Source organism: Cricetulus griseus, chromosome 4 (assembly GCF_003668045.3).
Source record: "Cricetulus griseus strain 17A/GY chromosome 4, alternate assembly CriGri-PICRH-1.0, whole genome shotgun sequence".
Classification (NCBI taxonomy): Eukaryota; Metazoa; Chordata; class Mammalia; order Rodentia; family Cricetidae; genus Cricetulus; species Cricetulus griseus.
In genome coordinates this window covers 189,887,576-189,908,098 of record NC_048597.1, presented here as the reverse complement: position 1 = coordinate 189,908,098, position 20,523 = coordinate 189,887,576, and the positions used below count along the sequence as shown (strand labels likewise).

Sequence of the window (20,523 nt, the reverse complement as noted above, 5' to 3'; positions counted from 1 at the left end):
CTTCTGCTATAGAAGCTTCCTAAAATATATACACATAAACATAATTTAGTGGAGCAAATCTACAATAGAATAGGAGACAATACCCCAATCAGACAGCATATGCAAGCAAATAAAGGCTCCAGTGCCAGGAATAGGTTACTCTTTTTTGAGTTGTTGGCCAATGGGATATCCCTAAGCATTACAAGCTATTGTCACTACTCTTAGTGATTCTTCAGAACTTAATAGTGTCATCAATTTTAATGTTTTCTCAATACAATTTTATGTCTTTGGTGGATAAAGATGTCTTTCTAATATAAATAATTAATTCCTTACCCACTTCCCTGAAGATTTTTTTCACACTCAGGTCTATTGTGTATTACCCCAGTGTCAGATACTAGACAACTAGGGACTGTCCGTGTACCTCTGAACCAACTAAAATTATTCAATAGCCAACCTACAGCCAATCCACAGCCATCATCAGAAATCTAACTATCTCTGCCTTGCTAGTCTCACAAGCACCCAATGGCTCCAGACTGTCATCACCTTATCCCCGAATACCATCCCCCCTTGTGGCCTTTCTGGCAGCATCTCTTCTATAACCTAACTGGGAACCCTGCCTTCCATCTGTCCAGTGAAAGCATCAGTCTAGTTTCCTGACATCAGAAGAACCCCTAAATCACAGTGATCATCTCTGTATTACACCAGCAGCTAGAAAAAAAAAATGTGTGCCTTTTTCTTAGTACATCTTAGTACATCTTTTTAATGAAAGAAATCGCAGCCTGTTCCTCTAAAACATTATCAAGGGGTCACCACAGATGAACAAGTTGAGCCTCCAGACCTAAAATGGCTCCTGCATCCACACCTCAACTCTCAGGAGACATGTCTGTTCATTAAGAAAAAGAAATAATCATGGTGCCACTTTCTTCACCTGGAGTTTGCATAATGGCATAAGGTCTTCCTGTGCCCTTTTAACTCATTAAGTAATGTTTGCATTCTGAAAGTAAAATTGAACAGTGTATGCAGCCATGAGCCCATGCCATTACTCCTTCCAAGAACAGCTTCTCCCACTCAGAGGCCCTTGGCAAAAAACCTCAGGATTACATGGAGCATCTGACACAGCAGGCAATGATCTTTCCCACTTCCCCTGGAACTTGTAGTCTTTCCACACACTAACTTCTGTTCTGACTGAAGCATTAGGAATAAGAACTCTTTAAAGGCAACCTCCTATAATAAAGTGTATTAGCTCATTTCTACCTTTGGACACCAGCCATACATAAAACATGAAATGATACCCTGAAAACTCCCCCAAGTGTGGCTGACAGCCTGTGTGTCTCACCAAACAAGAACAAGACCAAATCACCTTCCCAGGACCACAGAGACTAAACACAACAGAGCCAACCACAGAGGCACAAACAACAGTCTTCTCAAACTATGAAGAACACATTCTCCCTTCAATCTTCTCTCCTAGACACTGCCCAGATGGGACAACAGCTGGCCATTTCCACGGGGCATCTTCCCTTACAAAGTTCCTATTAGCCCACTGAAAATTTCTTCATTACTTGTATGTAAATGTTAGTTACAGAACTTCTCTGATAACCTGCCATTGCTTATGTTTTTAAAACTCCTAAATACAGAGTTTGGGAAAGTTTCTGTAGGATTGATGCAAAGAAAAGAGTAAAAGGTAAAATTCAAAGTGAAAAATCCTAAGGACTATAAATCTTTGGAATTTTTAACCTTCCCATGTGGTTAGAATAAAATCAGGGATTATTAAAATGGTTTAATTGAGGAGTATCTGTATCATTCTTGCCACTGTAATTTCATTAGTGTAATTGACGTGCGGTCAACTAAGGACCATGACAGTGATTCCATAAACAGTGGGTATAAAGTGCTAAGAAAATCTACCTGAAGTATGAGTTCTCTCTATCAATCATCATATCTTCTCAATGCTTTACTAATACACATACAATTCTGCAAAGAGTCACTTAGATCCAATTACATCACTACATCAATCCCAGCAAACTATCTCTAGTCTAAATCCCTCAGGTTTTGAGTAATGGTCTTTACGGAATTGCTATGGAAAATAATTGCCACGATGTCTTACTCTATTATTCTGTAATGAAAGATCATTCTCTTGGCCAAAAACAAAGTGTTTTTTAAAAGTAAGAAAACTATGTGTGTGTGTATATATAGAATTATATGCAATATTTGTAATTCCATGTGAAATTTTCAGACAACCTTAATTGTTATCAACTCTCACCCTTCTGTAATTACCTCCCTCCTCTTCATTAAAGCTTCCACTCCCCATATTCCTATTTCTTCCTTTGTAGCCTTATTCCCCTCTGTTCCTCGTGACCTAATATATAAATATCATATGTTTTAATATTAAACCTTCTGCACCTCTGTTAACACTCATTACTTAAATTGGAAATGGATAACTCCGGGAACGCTAATGAAGAAAATCAGGAAACCTGGTCCATGATGCACACGGTGTGTGCAGCTACTGATGGAAGACTGGCTATGGACAGGCCGGAGAGTAGGGACATCACTGCTCTTCCAGTCCAGATTTCTATGAAAATGTTTCACCAATCGAGAGCCCATCCCACTTGAAGGGATTCGCTCTGTCTCTGAACACATGGGGAGGGGCCTAGGCCCAGCACAGGAAGATTTGGTGGACTTGGTGGAGCCCCGGTTGGGGGCCCTACCCTGCCTGGGGAGTGGTGGGTGGATGGGGTGGGGGGTAGGTTGGAGGTGGGGGAGAAGGAATGGGGGTGAGGGGAGGGAGAGGGAGAGGGGAATTACATGTGAAACAAGCCTGTTCCCTAACTTGAATTAATAATAATAATAATAATAATAATAATAATAATAATAATAATAATAATAAAAAGAGAAAAAAAAAGAAAATGTTTCACCAAAAAGATGGAGTTGCATATCTCAAAGTTAAGACCAGAGGGCCTAAAGGGCAAAGTTAATAAAATGCATATCATTATAAAGCTCACTCTTACCACCACTCCTTCTTGTGCAGTAACATTTTATGAATACCTGGAACTGATATAAAAGCTAGCTTATTTTAGAGCTAGTTAAGAACACATATGTCATACTGGACTGGAGAGATGGCTCAGTGGTTAACAGCATTGGCTGCTCTTCCAGAGGTCCTGAGTTCAAGTTCCACCAACCACATGTTGGCTCACAACCATCTACAATGGGGTCTGATGCCCTCCTCTGGCATGCAGGCATACATGCAGTTAGAGTACACCTACTAATTATTAGTTAGTTAATTAATTAATTAATTAATTAAGAAAAAGAATACATAGGTGGTGATAGGAAATCAGGAGGGGCTCTTTGGGATCTACTGGCCTGGGGACTTACTGCGGGCAGAGCAACTTGCACCCAGGCGGATCAAGTCATCCAGAGTCTACTGGCATCAAAGTGCTAGTCCTGCCTCCACCCACCAGGAAAGGGAGTGTCTCAGAACCACCCGAACCAATCTTGAGACCCATCGAAATAATGAACCTGCTTGCACCCACCGGAAGAGAACCTTGCACCTGTACCAACCAGGAGAGGAAGAGACCCCACCTGCACCCACTGAAAGAAGGGATGGGAAGACAACAATATAAGAACACATTCAACAACAGATGACACCACCAGAGTCTAGGGAGCAAGACCAGCAAGACCTGAACATCTCAACACAGATGAAGCAGAAGAGAATGACCCTAAAAACAACTTCATGAAGATGATAGAGACCCTAAAAGAGGAAATGAGAAAATCATTTAAAGAAATGGAAGAAAAAACAAACAAAAGAATTCAAGAAATGGAGAAAAAGACAAACAAAAAATTGCAAGAAAAAATTCACACAGTGCAAAGTTTGAAAGCTGAAATAGAGACAATAAAAAAACACAGTCTGAGAGAATGCTGGAATTAGAAAAGATGGGTAAATGATCAGGAACTACAGATGCAAGCATAACCAACAGAATACAAGAGATGGAAGAGAGAATTTCAGGCATTGAAGATACACTAGGAGAAATAGATTCATCAACCAAAGAAAAACTTAAATCCAACAAATCTCTAACACAAAATATCCAGGAAATATGGGATGCCATAAAAGACAAAACCTAAGAATAACATGTATAGAAGAAGGTGAAGAAGCCTACCTCAAAGGGGCAGAAAACATATTCAACAAAATCATAGAAGAAAACTTTCTAACCTGAAGAAAGACATGCCAGTGAAAGTATAAGAAGCTTACAGAAAACCAAATAGAGTAGACCACAACAAAAGTCCCCTCACCACATAATAATCAAAGCACCAAATATACAGAATAAAGAAAGAATATTAAGAGCAGCAAATGAAAAAAGCCAAGTAACATATGAGGGCAAACCTATCAGAATTACAACTGACTTCTCCATGGAAACTCTGAAAGTCAGAAGGTCTTGAATAGATATTCTACAAACAATAAGAGACCATGGATGCCAGCTCAGACTACTATACTCAGCAAAGCTTTCAATCACTATATATGTAGAAAACAAGATATTCCATGACAATACCAGGTTTAAACAATATGTTTAAACTAATCCAGCCCTACAGAAAGTACTGGAAGGAAAACTCCAACCTAAGGAAGTTAACCACACTCACAGAAACATAGGCAATAGATCATTTCACTTTACCAAACACCAAAATAAACAGCAGAGTAAATCTATACACAATGCCACCAACAACAACAAATCCAAAACAAACAAGAATTAAAACTCAATAGTCCTTAATTTCCCTCGATATTAATGGTCTTAACTCATCTATAAAAATACACAGGTTAACAGAATGGATATGAAGACAGAATCTATCCTTCTGCTGAATACAAGAAACACACCTCAACTTCAAAACAGATGTTACCTCAGAGTAAAGGGTTGGGATAAGATTTTCAAATCTAATGGACCCAAGAAACAAGCTGGTGTAGCTATTCTAATATCTAACAAATTAGAATTTAAACTAAAATCAATCAAAAGAGATGAAGAAAGGCATTTCATACTCATCACAGGAAAAATCTATCAGGATTAAGTCTCAATTCTGAACATCTATGCCCCAAATACAAAGGCACCCATGTTCACAAAAGAAACATTACTAAAACTCAAATCACACATAAAACCTTACACACTTAATAGAGGGAGACTTCAACACCCGCTCTCACCACTAGACAGGATGACCAGACAGAAACTTAACAAAGAACAAAAGAACTAACAGAAGTTATGACCCAATTGGGATTAACAGACATCTATAGAACATTTCATCCAAACAAAAAGAATATACCTTCTTCTCAGTGCCACATAGAACCTTCTCTAAAATCGACCACATATTCAGCAACATAGAAAACCTCCACAGATACAAAAAAATTGGAATAACCCCCTGTATCTTATCAGACCACCATGCTTTAAAGTTAGAATTCAACAACATAAATTGCAGAAACTCTAAAAACTCATGGAAATTGAATAATGGGCAATTGCACCATTCCTGGGTCAAGGAAGAAATAAAAAAAATAAATTAAGGCTTCCTAGAATTCAATGACAATGAAGACACAACATACCAAACTTATGGGACACTTTGAAAGCAGTGCTAAGAGGAAAGTTCACAGCACTAAGTGCCCACATGAAGAAACTGGAGAATAGTCACACTAGAGAATTAACAGCACAACTGAAAACTGTACAACAAAAAGAAGCAAACCCAACCCAGGAGGAGTAGATGCCAGAAAATAATTAAATGAGGGCTGAAATCAATAAAGTAAAAACAAAGAAAACAATAAAAAGAATCAATGTGACAAAGTTGGTTCTTCATGAATATCAAGAAGATAGACAAACCTTTATCCAAACTAACAAAAAGGCAGAGAGAGAACATGCAAATTAGCAAAATCAGAAATGAAAAGGGGGACATAACCATGGGCACTGAGGAAATCCAGAGAATCTTCAGGTCATATTTTGAAAACCTGTACTCCACAAAATTCGAAAATTTAAAGGAAGTGGACAATTTTCTGGATAGATATCACTTACCAAAATTAAATCAAGAACAGATAAGCAATTTAAACAGAACTATAACCCCTAATGAAATAGAAGCAATCATCAGAAGTCTCTCAACCAAAAAAAGTCCAGGGCCAGATGGTTTCAGTGCAGAATTTTACCAGAAATTCAAAGAGCTAACAACAGGACTCCTCAACATGTTCCACACAATAGAAGAAGGGAAACACTCCTCCACTGCTGGTGGGAGTGCAAACTTGTACAGCCACTTTGGAAATTAGTATGGCAGTTCCCCAGGAAAATGGGAATCAGTCCTCCACAAGATCCAGCAATTCCACTCTTGGGCATATACCCAAAAGATGCACATTCATACAACAAGGACATCTGTTCAACTATGTTCATAGCAACATTTTTGTAATAGACAGAACCTGGAAACAACCTAGATGCCCCTCAACTTAAGAATGGATAAGGAAAATGTGGTACATTTACACAATGGAGTATTACTTAGTGGAAAAAAAACAGTGAAATCTTGAAATTTGCAGGCAAATTGATAGAACTAGAAGAAACCATCCTGAGTGAGGTAACCCATTCACAAGAGGCAAACATGGTATGTACTCACTCATATATGGATTTTAGACATAGAGCACAGGATTACCAGCCTACAATCCACAGGGCCAGAAAAGCTAGTAAACAAGGAGGACCCTAAGAGAGACATACATGGTCCCCTGGAGAAGGGGAAAGGGACAAGATCTCCTGAGAAAATTGGGAGCATGGGAAGAGGAGAGAGGGAATTAGGAGAATGAGAAGAGAAGAGGAGGAGGGGAAAGGAGGACATTAGGGAGCAGGAAGATTGAGTCAGGGGAAGAATAGAGGAGAGCAAGAAAGAGATATCATAACAGAGGGGGCCATTATAGATTTAAAGAGAAATCTGGCACTAGGGAAATGGTCCAGAGATCTACAAGGATGACACCAACTAACAATCTAAGCAATAATGGAGAGGCTACCTTAAATGCCCTTCCCCGATAATGAGATTGATGACTACGTTATATGCCATCCTAGAGCCTTCATCCAGTAGCTAATGGAAGCAGAAGCAGACACCCACAGCTAAACACTGAACTGAACTCCCAGGATCCAGTTGCAGAGAGTGAGGATTGATGAGCAAAGGGGTCAGAACCAGACTGGAGAAACCCACAGGGACAGCTAACCTGAACAAGGGTTTGCTCATGGACCCAAGACTGATAGCCTGGAAACCAGCATAGGACTGTTCCAGACCCCCTGAACGTGGATGTCAGTTTGGAGGTCTGGTTAATCCATGGGGCCTCTGGTAGTGGATCAGTATTTATCCCTAGTATATGAATGGACTTTGGGAGCCCATTCCACTTAGAGAGATAATCTCTCAGCCTAGACACACGGAAAAGGGCCTAGGCCCTGCTCCAAATTATATGAGAGACTTTGAAGATCACCCATGGAAGTCCTCAACCTCCCTGGGGAGCAGAAAGGGAATGGGGTTGGTGGGGGTCAGGGGAGGAGGGGAGGGAGAGGGAACTGGGATTGACATGTAAAACAAGCTTGTTTCTAATTGAAATTTTAAAAAGTTGTATACCGAATAACATACATCTTTTAATGTACTATTGTTTTCAAAGTAGGCTTGGCTTGCTTACCTTGCTTATGGTTATAGTGTGCATGGAATCTCAATAAAGTGGTTCATTCAGAAAAAAAAAAGGAACTCAGGAGGGCACATCTGAGAGAGATAATTAATTCTTTATTCTATGTCAAAAGGCAGGACAGTCGTATAACACAGCATTACAAACTGTGTGGGGAATGTGAAGCCAGCAGTGATATTTGCTTTAGATTTTAGCCCACTGATTTCTCCTCATTATTTTGAATACTTTATGGGTTTGCTGCTGCTGCTACTGTTGTTTGGGTTAGACTACAGATGTGGAAATTTTGGCAACAAAAATCTAAGACTGCTTTATTATAAAATTAATCAATGCCAAGATGTTAGAAATAAATAATAGGTTTCCCAAATTTAGAGTACATGAGACAGGATACAAATATCTTTCATGTGTAACATCATTGCCCATGGCCAAGATTACATTAAACAAAACCACTGTGTAGATAAGGAAGTGCCCATCCAGGAGTGAAAAAGTGCTTTCTTTAAACATTTTCTAGCTCCTGGGTCTATAAGGATAATATGGCAATTTTCTAGAAGGAAGAGGTTGTGGCAGGAATGGCTGGCTCTTCCCCAAAAGAGAAGAAGGGCATTCTCTCCTTCCATTACTCAGAGGTGGTTGTGATGTGGCTACCCAGGTGGGGTCAAGCGAGCCAGTCACCATGGCCTGAGCACAGCCTGTGGCTAATAGCTTCGCTATTGAGTGGGAACAGGAAGTGTGTGTTGAACTTGTATTATCACTTGATTAAGCAGAATTTGCTGGCCCTAAGTTCCTGCTCTCTCCGTACAGATGAGGGACCTTGAACATGGCATGCTGACTACTGCAATGGCACTGGTCACCTGACTCCTAGATGCTTCCCTGGAAACAAGCCAGCTGCCAACTTAGAGCATACGTCCGGGAACAAATGACCAGCTACTGGATTTTAAATGTTCTTTTTTCAAACAGTTTTGATGACTATAAATTAATAGACACACACACAAAAAAAAAAAAAACAGAAACTGGGAATGAGTGAGAAAAGACAAACATTAAAAGGAAAAAAACTAAAGGAATCAAGTATTTTAAGACATCATTACTTAGAATGTGAGGTAAAACAAATGTGAGGTAAAAAATTTTCCCAGTCCCTTCAATGGATCCATTCAATAGCACTTAACTAGGAGATGGGGGGGGCTGTCACTTGAAACACCTTTTGCTTGAAAATTCTATAATGATGCCTAGTACTTTGTATACTAATTTAAAATAGACTTAAAGGATAACAAAGGCATAGGAAATTAAAAGCTATTATTCACTGCATACAACTTCGGGAAGAACTCTAGAGAAATGAAAATGATGTTCATAGCTGCACTATTTGTAATAGCCAGAACCTGGAAGCAACCTAGATGCCCCTCAACTGAAGAATGGATAGAGAAAATGTGGTACATTTACACAATGGAATACTACTCAGCAGAAAAAAAACAATGGAATCTTGAAATTCTCAGGCAAATGGATGGAACTAGAAGAAACAATCCTGAGTGATGTAACCCAGTCACAAAAAGACAAACATGAGCCTCCTTCTAGTAGCTGTTCAAAGCAGAAGCAGGCACCCACAGCTAAGCACTGAACCATAGTCCTGCAATCCAGTTGTGGAGAGGGAGGAGGGATGAGCAAAGGAAGCAAGACAATGCTGGAGAAACTGCAGAAACAGTTGACCTGGCCTACTGAGAGCATGGAGACCCTAGTCATAAAGTTGGGGAAACACCATTGGACTGAACCAAGCCCTCTGAATGTGCCAGCTAGGGTGCCAGCTAGGAGGCCAAATATCCCTAGAGTACAAATGGACTTTGGGAGCCCATTCCCTATGAAGGGATACTATTACAGCCCAGATACAGCAAGGAGGGCCTAGGCCCTCCCCCAAACAATATGATGAACTTTGAAGGTCCCTGGTGGAAGGCCTCACTAAACCTGGGGAGGAGTTGGGGGATGGGTTGGGGGGTTGGTGGGGAACATGGGAGGATGGGAGGTCGAGGGAATGGGGGGATGGATATGTAAATATGAGTTCCTCTAAAATTTAAAAAAAAATGAAAAGATAAAATCTGCTCCCTAAAGTTGCTGTTTTGCAGGTGCTGAGCATGGCATCTTGGGATAGAAGCAGGGATAGATTCCTCTCCTCCTTTATCTTCCCCTCACTTCCCTTCCTCACAGAAATCAAACAGCTTATCTATCTGCCATGGAATGGGGGAAGGGAAAGCACAGATTTCTTGGAGATGATGACATGAGGATTTTATTCCCATCTTGATAAAGAAAAATAATTTAAGTATTTGCCCTACTACAAATGAAGCTAAAATTTGTGTTTGACAGAAAGACTAATTTGTGAATTTTTAAAGTTTAGATAATATATCTGACTTCTTAGAAATGAGATGTTCTCTTCTGGGATGTTGTTGACAGTTTATTTACATTTCATTTTTCATGAATTTCTGAAACTTTTTATAGACAACGACTTCCAAAGCAGATTTGTGTGCCCGTGGGACTGTTTCTCTTAGACTCTATGGCCTAGAAAGCAGAAGCCAAGTCTATATGCTTATTATTCATGCTGTACACATAAAGCAATGCTAGAAGTACAAGCGGGTGAAGCACATTAGCCTTGAGTTAGAGGGGGCAATGGGCCTGAATGGTCCACACCTATGAAGACAGTGGCTCTTTGCTCTTAACACAGCAAACACCTTACAGTGTTTGCTTCGTGATGATGTGCAACCTTGGGAATGTAACTCTTCAGTGTTAGATGTTGGTCTTGTGGTTATTAAAAAAAAAAACAAATACTTCTAAATACTCACTTAATTGTCTTCAGTGGCTCATGCTAGCTAATTGCTGTTTTAAAAACCTACTAAATATATAGCTACAAATGAAAACACCATGACTATAATGAAATTGGTCCTCAAAACAAACCCCAACTTTTAGAGTTATGGAAGAACTATTAGAATTGAGTGATTTGTGTGGTGGTATACTATTTATGATTTATTAAGGCTTGCCTGAGGACTTGGAAAGCAAAGCCAGCCTCAAGCTATAAAGATCAGGCAGTGGATGCATACCCCTTTAATCCCAGGACTCAGGATTAAGAGGTTAACGGAACTCTGTTAGCTCAAGGCCACACTAAGTACACGAAATTGATCCAGTCCTAAAAGAAACATCAAGGTGATCTCAGCACCGGGGATCACAGATATATAAGACAGGAGCAGGGTCTCAGAACTGGCATTCAGTCTAGAGTTAGTCTCTAGTCACGTTGAGGAAAGCATGGCAGTCTGAGTGAATCTGAGGAGCAGTGCAGTTGTGAGCAGTTTGAGGATCGCCCCTTTGATCTGAGCTGAGGTAGAGGTAAGAGCTAGTGGCTGGCTGTTTTGCTTTTCTCATCTTCAGTTTGAAGTTTGAACCCCAATATCTGCCTCTGAGTCTTTTATTTACTGTGTTACAGACCAGTGATTTTTTGCAAGGTTAAAAATGAATATATGAAGAACAAATTGTAGTTGAGCGAAATGCCCTCAAGCTATGTCTTCATTTAGTTAAATATGGTTCCTGGGAGTGTGCCATTTGTGATTATTTTCTCCTTATCCCACCCCAGGAGAGAATTACTGCTTCTGATATTGATAAGAGATGGAAAGGGCTGAGATATATATAGCAGATGACTGAACGTGAAAGAGTAAAAGGAAACCAAGCATTGAATATGTAGTTTTAGGGAGGTACTTACTGTTGCAGAAACAGTAATAGACAAACGCTAACAGCATCAAGCACATTGAAAAATACTCCAAAGGCTTGATCTTTTTATCTAAGATAAGAAGTAAAATCACATGTGTGAAGTAAAAAAAATTACATGTGTTTATATATACTGTATACACATGTACACTTACATTTGCACAAATGCCCACACATAGAAATGTGAGTATACTCAACATGAAAGTGTAAGTAGAAGATTTGCGGATAGAAAAGATTTATTTCCAAATAAAGTAACTATATCAAGAAAAACTGAAAGAAACAGATTGTATAGAAAATTCTTAAGGGATTTCTTTGGCCATTTGAGAAGCACCAAGTGGAAAAGCTGGTTAGAAGGCAATACCGAAGCCTCAATACTTTATACATGCTATTGCTTAATAACAGAAAAAAAAACTATGTTACAAGGGAGAGCCTGGGGAGATGACTCAGTGCTTAAATGATTTCTGCACACACACACACACACACACACACACACAAAAATAATAATGAGGACCTGAGTTCAGATCCCATGCTCCCACATAAGAATCTACACATGGAAGCACATATTGTAATACCAGTGCTAGCTACAGGAGAGGGGCAGACCCCAAAGCTCACTGGCCACCTAGTGTCACCAAATCAATGAGTTCCAGGTTCTTTGAAGAGATAGTATATCAAAAACTAGTGTGAAAGACCAGTGAGATGGCTCAGCATGTAAAAGTGTTTGCTTCTCAAGCTTGATGGCCGAAATCCAATCCCCCGAATCCACACTGGATGCAGAGCACTGACTCGAACCTCCACACAAGACACACAACATAGATACACACATAAGTAAGTAAATTTAAAAAATATCTCCTGGGTAAACGTGGAGGGGTAGAAAGGAGGGGATGGGGCATGGAAACATGAGGGATCAAGAAGAAGGAGTTGGGGAGAGCCAGAGGAAGGGAGGAATGAAAGAGAGATCTTGATAGAGGAAGCCATTGGTGGGTTAGAAAAATTTTTCTAGCACTGGTGCTAGAAAAATTCTCAGGAATCCACAAGCAAGTAAAGTAGTAAAATAATACTTGAGACTGGGATACAGGGTAGTAGCCATGTGTTTTCCCAGCATGCATTTCCCTAGATTCAATCCCTAGTACTCCAAAATAAAAATACAAAATGGTTCTTGCAGAATCCTTTCCAACTATGAGCAAAGCCCTGCAGTGTCTGACTCCAAGGTGTTGAGACTCAATATAGAGACTGGACTGGAATCTGGAATGCCTACAGAAAAGCGATTCTGTGGACATGGAAAGAAAAGGGAAGACTCGAGAATTGTTCCAGAAGAAAACCCAGAAGGATTTGGCATATAATAATGTTCCTGTGCCAAAGAAGAATAAATAATAAAAATAGCTCTCTTGTTCTGACACAAGAAAGTATATTTTCATTGCTATAGCATCAGAAGCAAACAGACACTGATTTTTCTCTTGGTCTTTCAAAAGAAAAATTGAAACATGCATGATCATAGATAATTTTCCACCATTATTTTCTTTTTTCTCTCCTGTAATAACACAAGTAATAAAAAGCCAGAGACAGATATTGGGGTTCAAGCTGAAGATCAGAAGAACAAAGCAGCCAAGCCAATAGCTCTTACCTCTACCAAGCTGAAATGGCAATCCTGTCTCCACGAATCCTCAGAGACAAAAAAAAAAACTCCATGAATCGTCAGAGGCAATGCTCTCCATGAATCCCCAGAGGCAAATGCCTCCCTGTCCGGAAACTAAATCTCACATATGACCCTTTGTTTCTTCCTTTTATACCACCCTTGTGCTGAGATTAAAGGCATGAGCTATGTTAGTCTTTTTGGCTAATTCACTCTTGTGTAGCCCCAGGTGGCTTTGAACTGAGAGAGATCTCTGTCTCCTAAATCCTGGGATTAAAGATGTATGCTACCACTGCTTGGTCTCTAAGGCTAGCTAGTATGGCTGCTGGGATTAAAGGTGTGTATCACCACTGCCTGGCTCTATGGCTGTGGCGAGCTTTGCATTTTGATCCCCAGTGGCTTTAAAAGATCATAAGTATATCACCACACTCCTGCAAGATAAAATATAGCCATAACATTTCAGTTTCAGGGGCCAGAGAGATGGCTCAGTGATTAAGAGCACTGACTGTTCTTCCAGAGATCCTGAGTTCAATTCCCAGCAACCACATGGTGGCTCACAACCACCTTGAATGAGATCTGGTGCCCTCTGCTGGTGTGTATATAGGCAGAAGACTGTATAAATAATAAATAAATAAAATCTTTTTTAAAAAAAAAGATTTGAAAAAGAGAATATTAAAAAAAAGATTTCAGGTGCAGTCAACCCTCTTCATCTTATTTCATGTGCACACATGCACACACACACACACACACACACACACACATATGCACGCACACACACACACTTTATCAAACAACATATTTGAGAAGTGATATACAATTAGCAGGATCTTTGTTATGTAAAGTTAACTCATCTTTTCTTGTCATCACCTTCCATTTCTCAAAATTCCAAAGCAGAGAAATTCCAAAGCAGTAGAAATTACTTGCCGCTTCCTGAATGATTGTTTATACATCTATGCTTAGCAAATAGCTGTAGATGATGGACCTTCTGTCTCAAATAATCTTCCCTCTTGTTCACTGGAAAATACCTCATCATTTTAAAACCAGAGCACTCATTGTTCCTCTGTGATATATGCCATGACATCCCATCCATTCTTCAACAAGCTTTTTTGGTAGTGCCAAGCAAGCTAAAGAACTACAAGTAAACAAAATTAAATTTCTGTCTTTCAGAGGAATAGGAGATGTTCTGTGTTAAAGTCAGAGCTGTACAAGGTAGAACAGACCAAGAATGCAAAGGAAAAGTTTTCCAAGTCTTTGTGAAAGGCAATAGACATTTTCTGTAAAGCTTGCACATACTCATAATTGCTAGCACATTTTAGAATAATCATCTGTGTGTTGTCAGTTCGGTAGGCTGATAGATGCCAGATGCCAAGACAGAATAAAAGAAATGTATTATGCAATATTATATAGTTATATAAAAGGCCCTGTAATGCTAAGGAGAAAGGTATTGAATAGAAATTTGCCTTGTTTGTACATATGTGAACATAATATACATATATATATATATTATATATATATAATATATATATATATGAGATTTAGAGTATAGTATTAATATACCATACTAATAATGTAGAGTTTTAGTCTCATCAGGTTTGAGATTCCTGTTTGCCATTTGCTAACTATATAAACTTAAAATTATTACCTTTTGTTTTTAATTAGGCTTGCCTGCATGAGCATATTTGGGAGGTATTGGAGCATTAGCACCTTATCAGTGAGCATTCCAATAAAGAATAAGACCCTCCTACCAACCACCATTAATTGTCAATGGTCCCTCAGAGAAAGACTGGGCCTTGTGAGCCTTTCCCACTCCCATTATGAATGTTGACAGGCCCAGGCTTATACTGGTCCTCTGCAGAAAACCAGGCTGCAGGGAATCAATGGCCCTCTATTTATCTTTATTTTACATTTACTTTCTTTTTTATTTTAATTTGGAAGTAAAAGTGGTATAAATCTCTCTATTCAGAACACTAAATCAACCAATCTGTGAGAATTCTGATTTGTGCCAGACAGATGTTATTATGACTATATGATCAATATTAATTTAATAGGAAATATGGTTGTAAAGGATGTGAGAATAAAGAGAAAACAACCTATTATATTTTAAATACTGATTTTATTTTCTTGTTGGTAGTGTTACATATTTGTTCACTCATTCAATAACTTTGTGAGAAAAAAGAAATGTATTGTGGATGAAGAAATGTATTGTGGGTAAAGTTTATGAGACATAAGGAAATAAAAAGTACAGACCACGAATACTATATTTGTATTTCTAGAAGTTTCCACAATGTCCAAAATTCAGTAAGTATGTTCCAAAGTATAATAAAATGACAGTAAGTACAAGATTGTAAGTTAAATATTATGGATGCAAAATGCATAAAACTTACTGTTGATTTTATTATATAATTCTTGTGAAAATACTATTGGACAACAAAACCTGAGTAACAAAGGAAACAGGGCAAAAGATATTACTACTAAACTATAACTCTCACATAAAACATCCTTACAGCAATTAGAAAAGCCTGCCAAATTCCAGTTTCCCCAAGACATTTTTGTCATAGAGTCTTATTAATCTCCATAGAAATTAACTCAAGAATGTGTTTAGCTCATGCCAGAACATCTTTGAAGACTGTAAATTATAGAGAATCTACTTGAGGCTAAGCCTACTGAGTGTGCAGTATTCTGTACCTCTGCAATCATTTTTTACATGTGATTTCAGAATGCTTTGTTGATTCAGATTGCAATATAAGTGATGCAAGATAAGTTTTTCCATAGACAATGAGTTTCCAAGGATAACTGGAATTCAAAGGTTCAACTGGTCCTTAGGAAAAAATTAATTAAAATGTATACTCCTGGAGTCCTGGTAACTCTTGAACACAGTAACAAAGAAGTCACTAAACTTTGTTGGAATGATTGCCAAAGATCGCAATTAATACAAACATTTGTGCTTTATTAATGTGATGGGCTGGGGCATTCTGACAACACTTGAAAATGAAGTTAATTTTAACCTTAGTGTTTGCAGGCATATAGAAGGTGGGCAATAGAGATGGGCATTGTGTCAAAATGAAGAGCTCCTCCAACTAATATTTGAGATGTCAAAAAGGCACACTGGAGAAAGGACAATCTTCAGTAAAGGGTGCTGAGGAAAATGGACATCAGCATGCAAATTAGTGGAACTAGGCTCCTCTCTCCAGTTACAGAAACCAGCCCAACATGTATTAAAGGTTTAAATAAAACTGAAGTGACTATGGAAAACATTCTAGGAAATTTCAAGGAGCAAGGGTTATTTTTAGAAAATATTATAAAAGTGTAAGAAATAAGAACAAAAGCAGAGAAGATAGTGTAAAGAACACTAAAAAATGAAAAGGGAAAATGCCAAACAGTGGGTTAATAGCTAGACTACATAAGACCCCCAAACGACTATGCAGAACAATCTGATTTTAATACATTTTACTTATTTTTTAAATTTTCAATGTATTTTGATATCTGCCCCTAGATTGCTACCTCAAACTCCTCCATTGGGTCTCCCTCCCATCTTCATGTCCTCTTTTGGGGTGGTCACTGAGTCCAGTTGACATTTCTAGTATGTACATGGGTGTAGGGTCATTCACTGAAACATTGACAACCTACCAGGAGCCACAATCCAGAAGAAAACTGATTCTCCTTCCTCCAGCAGCCAACCACTGCCATGAATCCTCTGCTAGCATTGGGTTTCATGTGCCCCTCCACCATCCAGGCTATGATTTTTGCCTGGCTTGTGGTCAGTCTTGTACAGGAAACAATAGACACTCAGAGTTGTGTGTGCAATAGCCTTGAAAGTCTAGAAAACACTGTTTTGTAGAAGTCCTCCCCAACCTCTGACTCTTGAAACTTTTCAGCATTCTCCCCTTCAATGGGCCCTGAGGAGTAAGGAGAGGAGGGTGTGACATAGATGTCCTATTCAGTGTTGAGCATTCCACATCCCCTTTTTCTGCACAGTAATAATCCTAAGTCTGTATTAACTGCCATCTCCTGAAAAAAATAGGCATTTTGATTAGGGCTAGGAACTTCAGTAGTCAACTGATATAAAAATATTTAGAAGGGAGTTTGATCACATGGCCATTCAGCAAAATAATAGAAATATGTTCTCCTTTGGGCCTATGGCCTACCCAGTCAAAGGTTTTGGCCAGGTTTAGAGTGCCAGGCATGAGTTGTATTGTGTGGAATGACCTTAAGTACAAATAGAGAGCAGTTGGTCACTGGTATAACCTTCACAATCATATTGTATTAATGGGGATATCTTGCCAATTGGATTGTTATTGTTGTGGTAGTGTTCACAGTTGAGAAAAATTGTCAATAACTTTTTTCCCAACAGCCTACATACAACCTGTGGAAGCTAGCCAATGAAGAGGAAACTTTCAAGTCAATACCATCTTGATTTTTCTGTGTCTTCTGTCCTAAGTATGTGGTGGTAGTCTTACCAACTTGATGGTCTGACCATCAAGTTCTGGTGGGTAATCAAGAGCAATGTCAATAGCCTATTGTTTTGGGGAGAGTCCCTGAGACCTCCTAGGCTACCACCTCAAAAAGATGGTACCCTATACCTGATAGTGGGTTTTTTTGATAACCTATTCTCCACCCCAAATATAGATTAATACTACTTAAATTTCATATATATATGAGTGGATTGATGATAGGTAGATAGATAGATAGATAGATAGATAGATAGATAGATAGATAGATAGATAGATGTATATATAAAGGAAGATTTTAAAATAGCAAATTTCTCTATGGCTTTTTCAAATATCTTTACAGTTAATTATCTGTCCAAGTCCCTTCCCAAGAACAACAGACCTATCATAGGGTTTCTATTTCTGTGACAAAGTACCATGACCAAACCATAGAAAAAAGTGTTTAATTGAGCTTACAGTTTCGGAGGGTTAGAGTCCATGGTGGTGGAGAAAAGACATATGGCAGGAACACTCAGCTGCTCCTGATCGTATCTTGATGCTCACACCTTGATCTACACAAGCAGGAGGCAGAGAAGACACATTGGGAATTTCATGAGTCTTTTGAAACCTCAAAGCCTGCCCACAGTGACATACCTCCTCCAACAAGACTGCGTCTCCTAATCCTTCCCAAACAGTTCCACTGACTAGGGAACAAGTTTTCAAATATTATGCACCTGTGGGAGCCATTTTCATTCAGATCACAAGACACAAATAAGCATTTCTCAAAAAGAGTCACACAAGAGGTCTGCAGGCACATTTTTAAAAAATGTTCCGTGTCATAAATGACCAGGAAATGCAAATCAAAACCACACAGGATAGTACTTCACCTCAGTAAGATTGATTATTATAGTATAGATCAAAGATAATAGATTCTGAGAAAAGTGAACCTCCATACACTATTGATGAGAATATAAATGATACAGCCATAAAGATAACAGTATAAACATTCCTACAAAAAATTAAAAGGAAACAATACTATCTTTCTTTAATTCCACTGTAGGCCACAGATCCAAAGGAAAGTACTTTGAAGATACATCTGTACTTACTGCATACTGCATAACTGTTCACAATAGCCAAAGATGAAAAACCACTTTATAGACAGAAAAGGAAGCCATAGTGTATGTATGGAATGGAATACTACATAATACACAACCACAGAAAAGTTGAAATCCCATTATTTGAAATGAAAAGAACAGGAGATCATTATGCCAAAATCAGGTAGAAAAAGACACACATCACATGATTTAGTCACTCATATGTAGAATATAAAATTTGGTGTCACTGAAATTGAGAGAGCAGGATAAAATGACCATGGAGAGTAGAAGCAGTCATGTGGGGAGGCTTGCCCCGGCCCACGGGGCTCTGGTAATTCATGAGTCTGAGGTGGATCAAGCCTGAAAATAATGGGCGGAAAGAAAGAGCGGGACCAAGCAGTTTTTCTTGTCAAGATCTCCTTTTATTGATTATTATAAGGGGTTTTTAAAGAGAAAGGAGGAAGCAGAGAAAGAGGAAGTGGGGGGAGGAATGAATGCTAATTGCTTTCAGGCAGGTATTCGGAATCTCCTGTGTTTATCTCAAGCACTAACCTAAGGAAGTGGGGGAAGGAATTGGTGTTAGTTGCTTCTCAGGCCAGGTCCTGGTACCTGAGGGGTGGGATGCTAGACTAGCTGGCAGCTAGCTAGGCATGGGGGGTCGCCAAGGCTGGCTTCTGACAGAGGCTGACAAAGGGTTACAGAATCAGACTGAGGAATAGGAAGTTCAGATGTGCTACAGTACTGCATTCTAGGTGACTTCAAGCTATGTGTGTTTGGAAAGAAATTGTTATAAACATTTCTGTCATCACCAGATGATAGATGCTTGAGGGGATGTTTGCCTTGATGTTAAAGCCAAACACCATATCCTTATATCAAGCCACACATGGTGCCCTCAAAGTATGAACAATTTCATATTTTATATATTGGCTTAAAATAACTCACTTTAAACTAACAGGTGTAGAAGTAGGAAAGTACCTACCCTGTCATTGGTACAGCAGGAAACTTCAAAAAATGCTTATATTAGCTCATTCTTCAAACAATTTTAGCAATTTATTGAAATATTAGAATCAAGCAGAGTAGAACTTTGATTTTTTTTTCAGATAATCCCTCCATTATTCCATGAAGAATGAAGAGCCACCACTGGAACTAAGATTTCAAACACTCGACCCACCGCAGGGAGCCTAAGTGGGACAAAGGAGGCCTCTGGGAACTATGCCTGGGAGCAACCATGGAAACATACCAATCTAAGTTCCTCATATTCCACTGGCCCTGCAGAAACAGTGCCTTCTCTGTCTTTTATGTCTTAGAAACAAGTAACTAGAATGCATAATGCCATCATTATCACTGTTTTTCAAATATATGAGATCAATTCACACTGAAGAAATCAAATAGAAAAACTAATGCCAAGTAACCAGAGAAACACGAATGAGTGGGGGTGAGGGAAGGTGGTATAAGAAATACACAAGCCTTTCAAGAAATATCATGAGGAACTGGTAGAATCCTGTTGGCTGAATAGCCACGAGAATTGAGTATCAAGTAGAAGATCAACGATTTCAAATGCTGTTAATAACAAAATGATTATACTTTTGACAGGGAGGTGTGGTGACAAGGACTATTAATTACTAGATTGTAATCTATGAGAAAAACTACAGCAGAAAGATACGAGATAAGGGACTTTGGGGTTTGACCTAGGAGTCTGGCATATAAGCAGTGAGAGACGTGGATACAAATTCCTGGGAACCAAGTTCAGGAGGATTTTTTTTTTTCCCTCTCTTAATATAGTGTTCAATGTATTGTGCAGGCAAATGGTATGGTCATTAAAAATGAAAATAAGGATATAAAACAAGAGAAAGGGAAGTAAACAAGTGTGCAAGAGTGACACGGGAGAAGGCATTCAAAGAAAATTAAACAGTGGTACCTATCAGTAGAACACAGGGTAAAGGGCCATCATCAAGAACAAAGAGACGTGAGTGTGGCCGTATTGACACACTGAATGCTAAACAAAAT

General features: G+C 38.9%; 1 long non-coding RNA gene across 4 annotated transcripts in view; it reads right to left on the bottom strand.

Moving 5' to 3' along the window:
• Nucleotides 1-20,523, bottom strand: part of LOC107978101 — a 41,265-nt gene that overhangs the window by 11,715 nt on the left and 9,027 nt on the right. For 2 of the 4 annotated variants that reach the window (XR_003484554.2, XR_003484556.2), the window contains exon 3: nt 17,900-17,994. This is a non-coding gene — a long non-coding RNA (uncharacterized LOC107978101). Of the gene's footprint in view, nt 1-12,986; nt 13,026-15,088; nt 16,892-17,899; nt 17,995-20,523 lie in introns of those variants that run through there. The other 2 variants (XR_004769644.1, XR_003484555.2) reach the window with 2 other exon arrangements.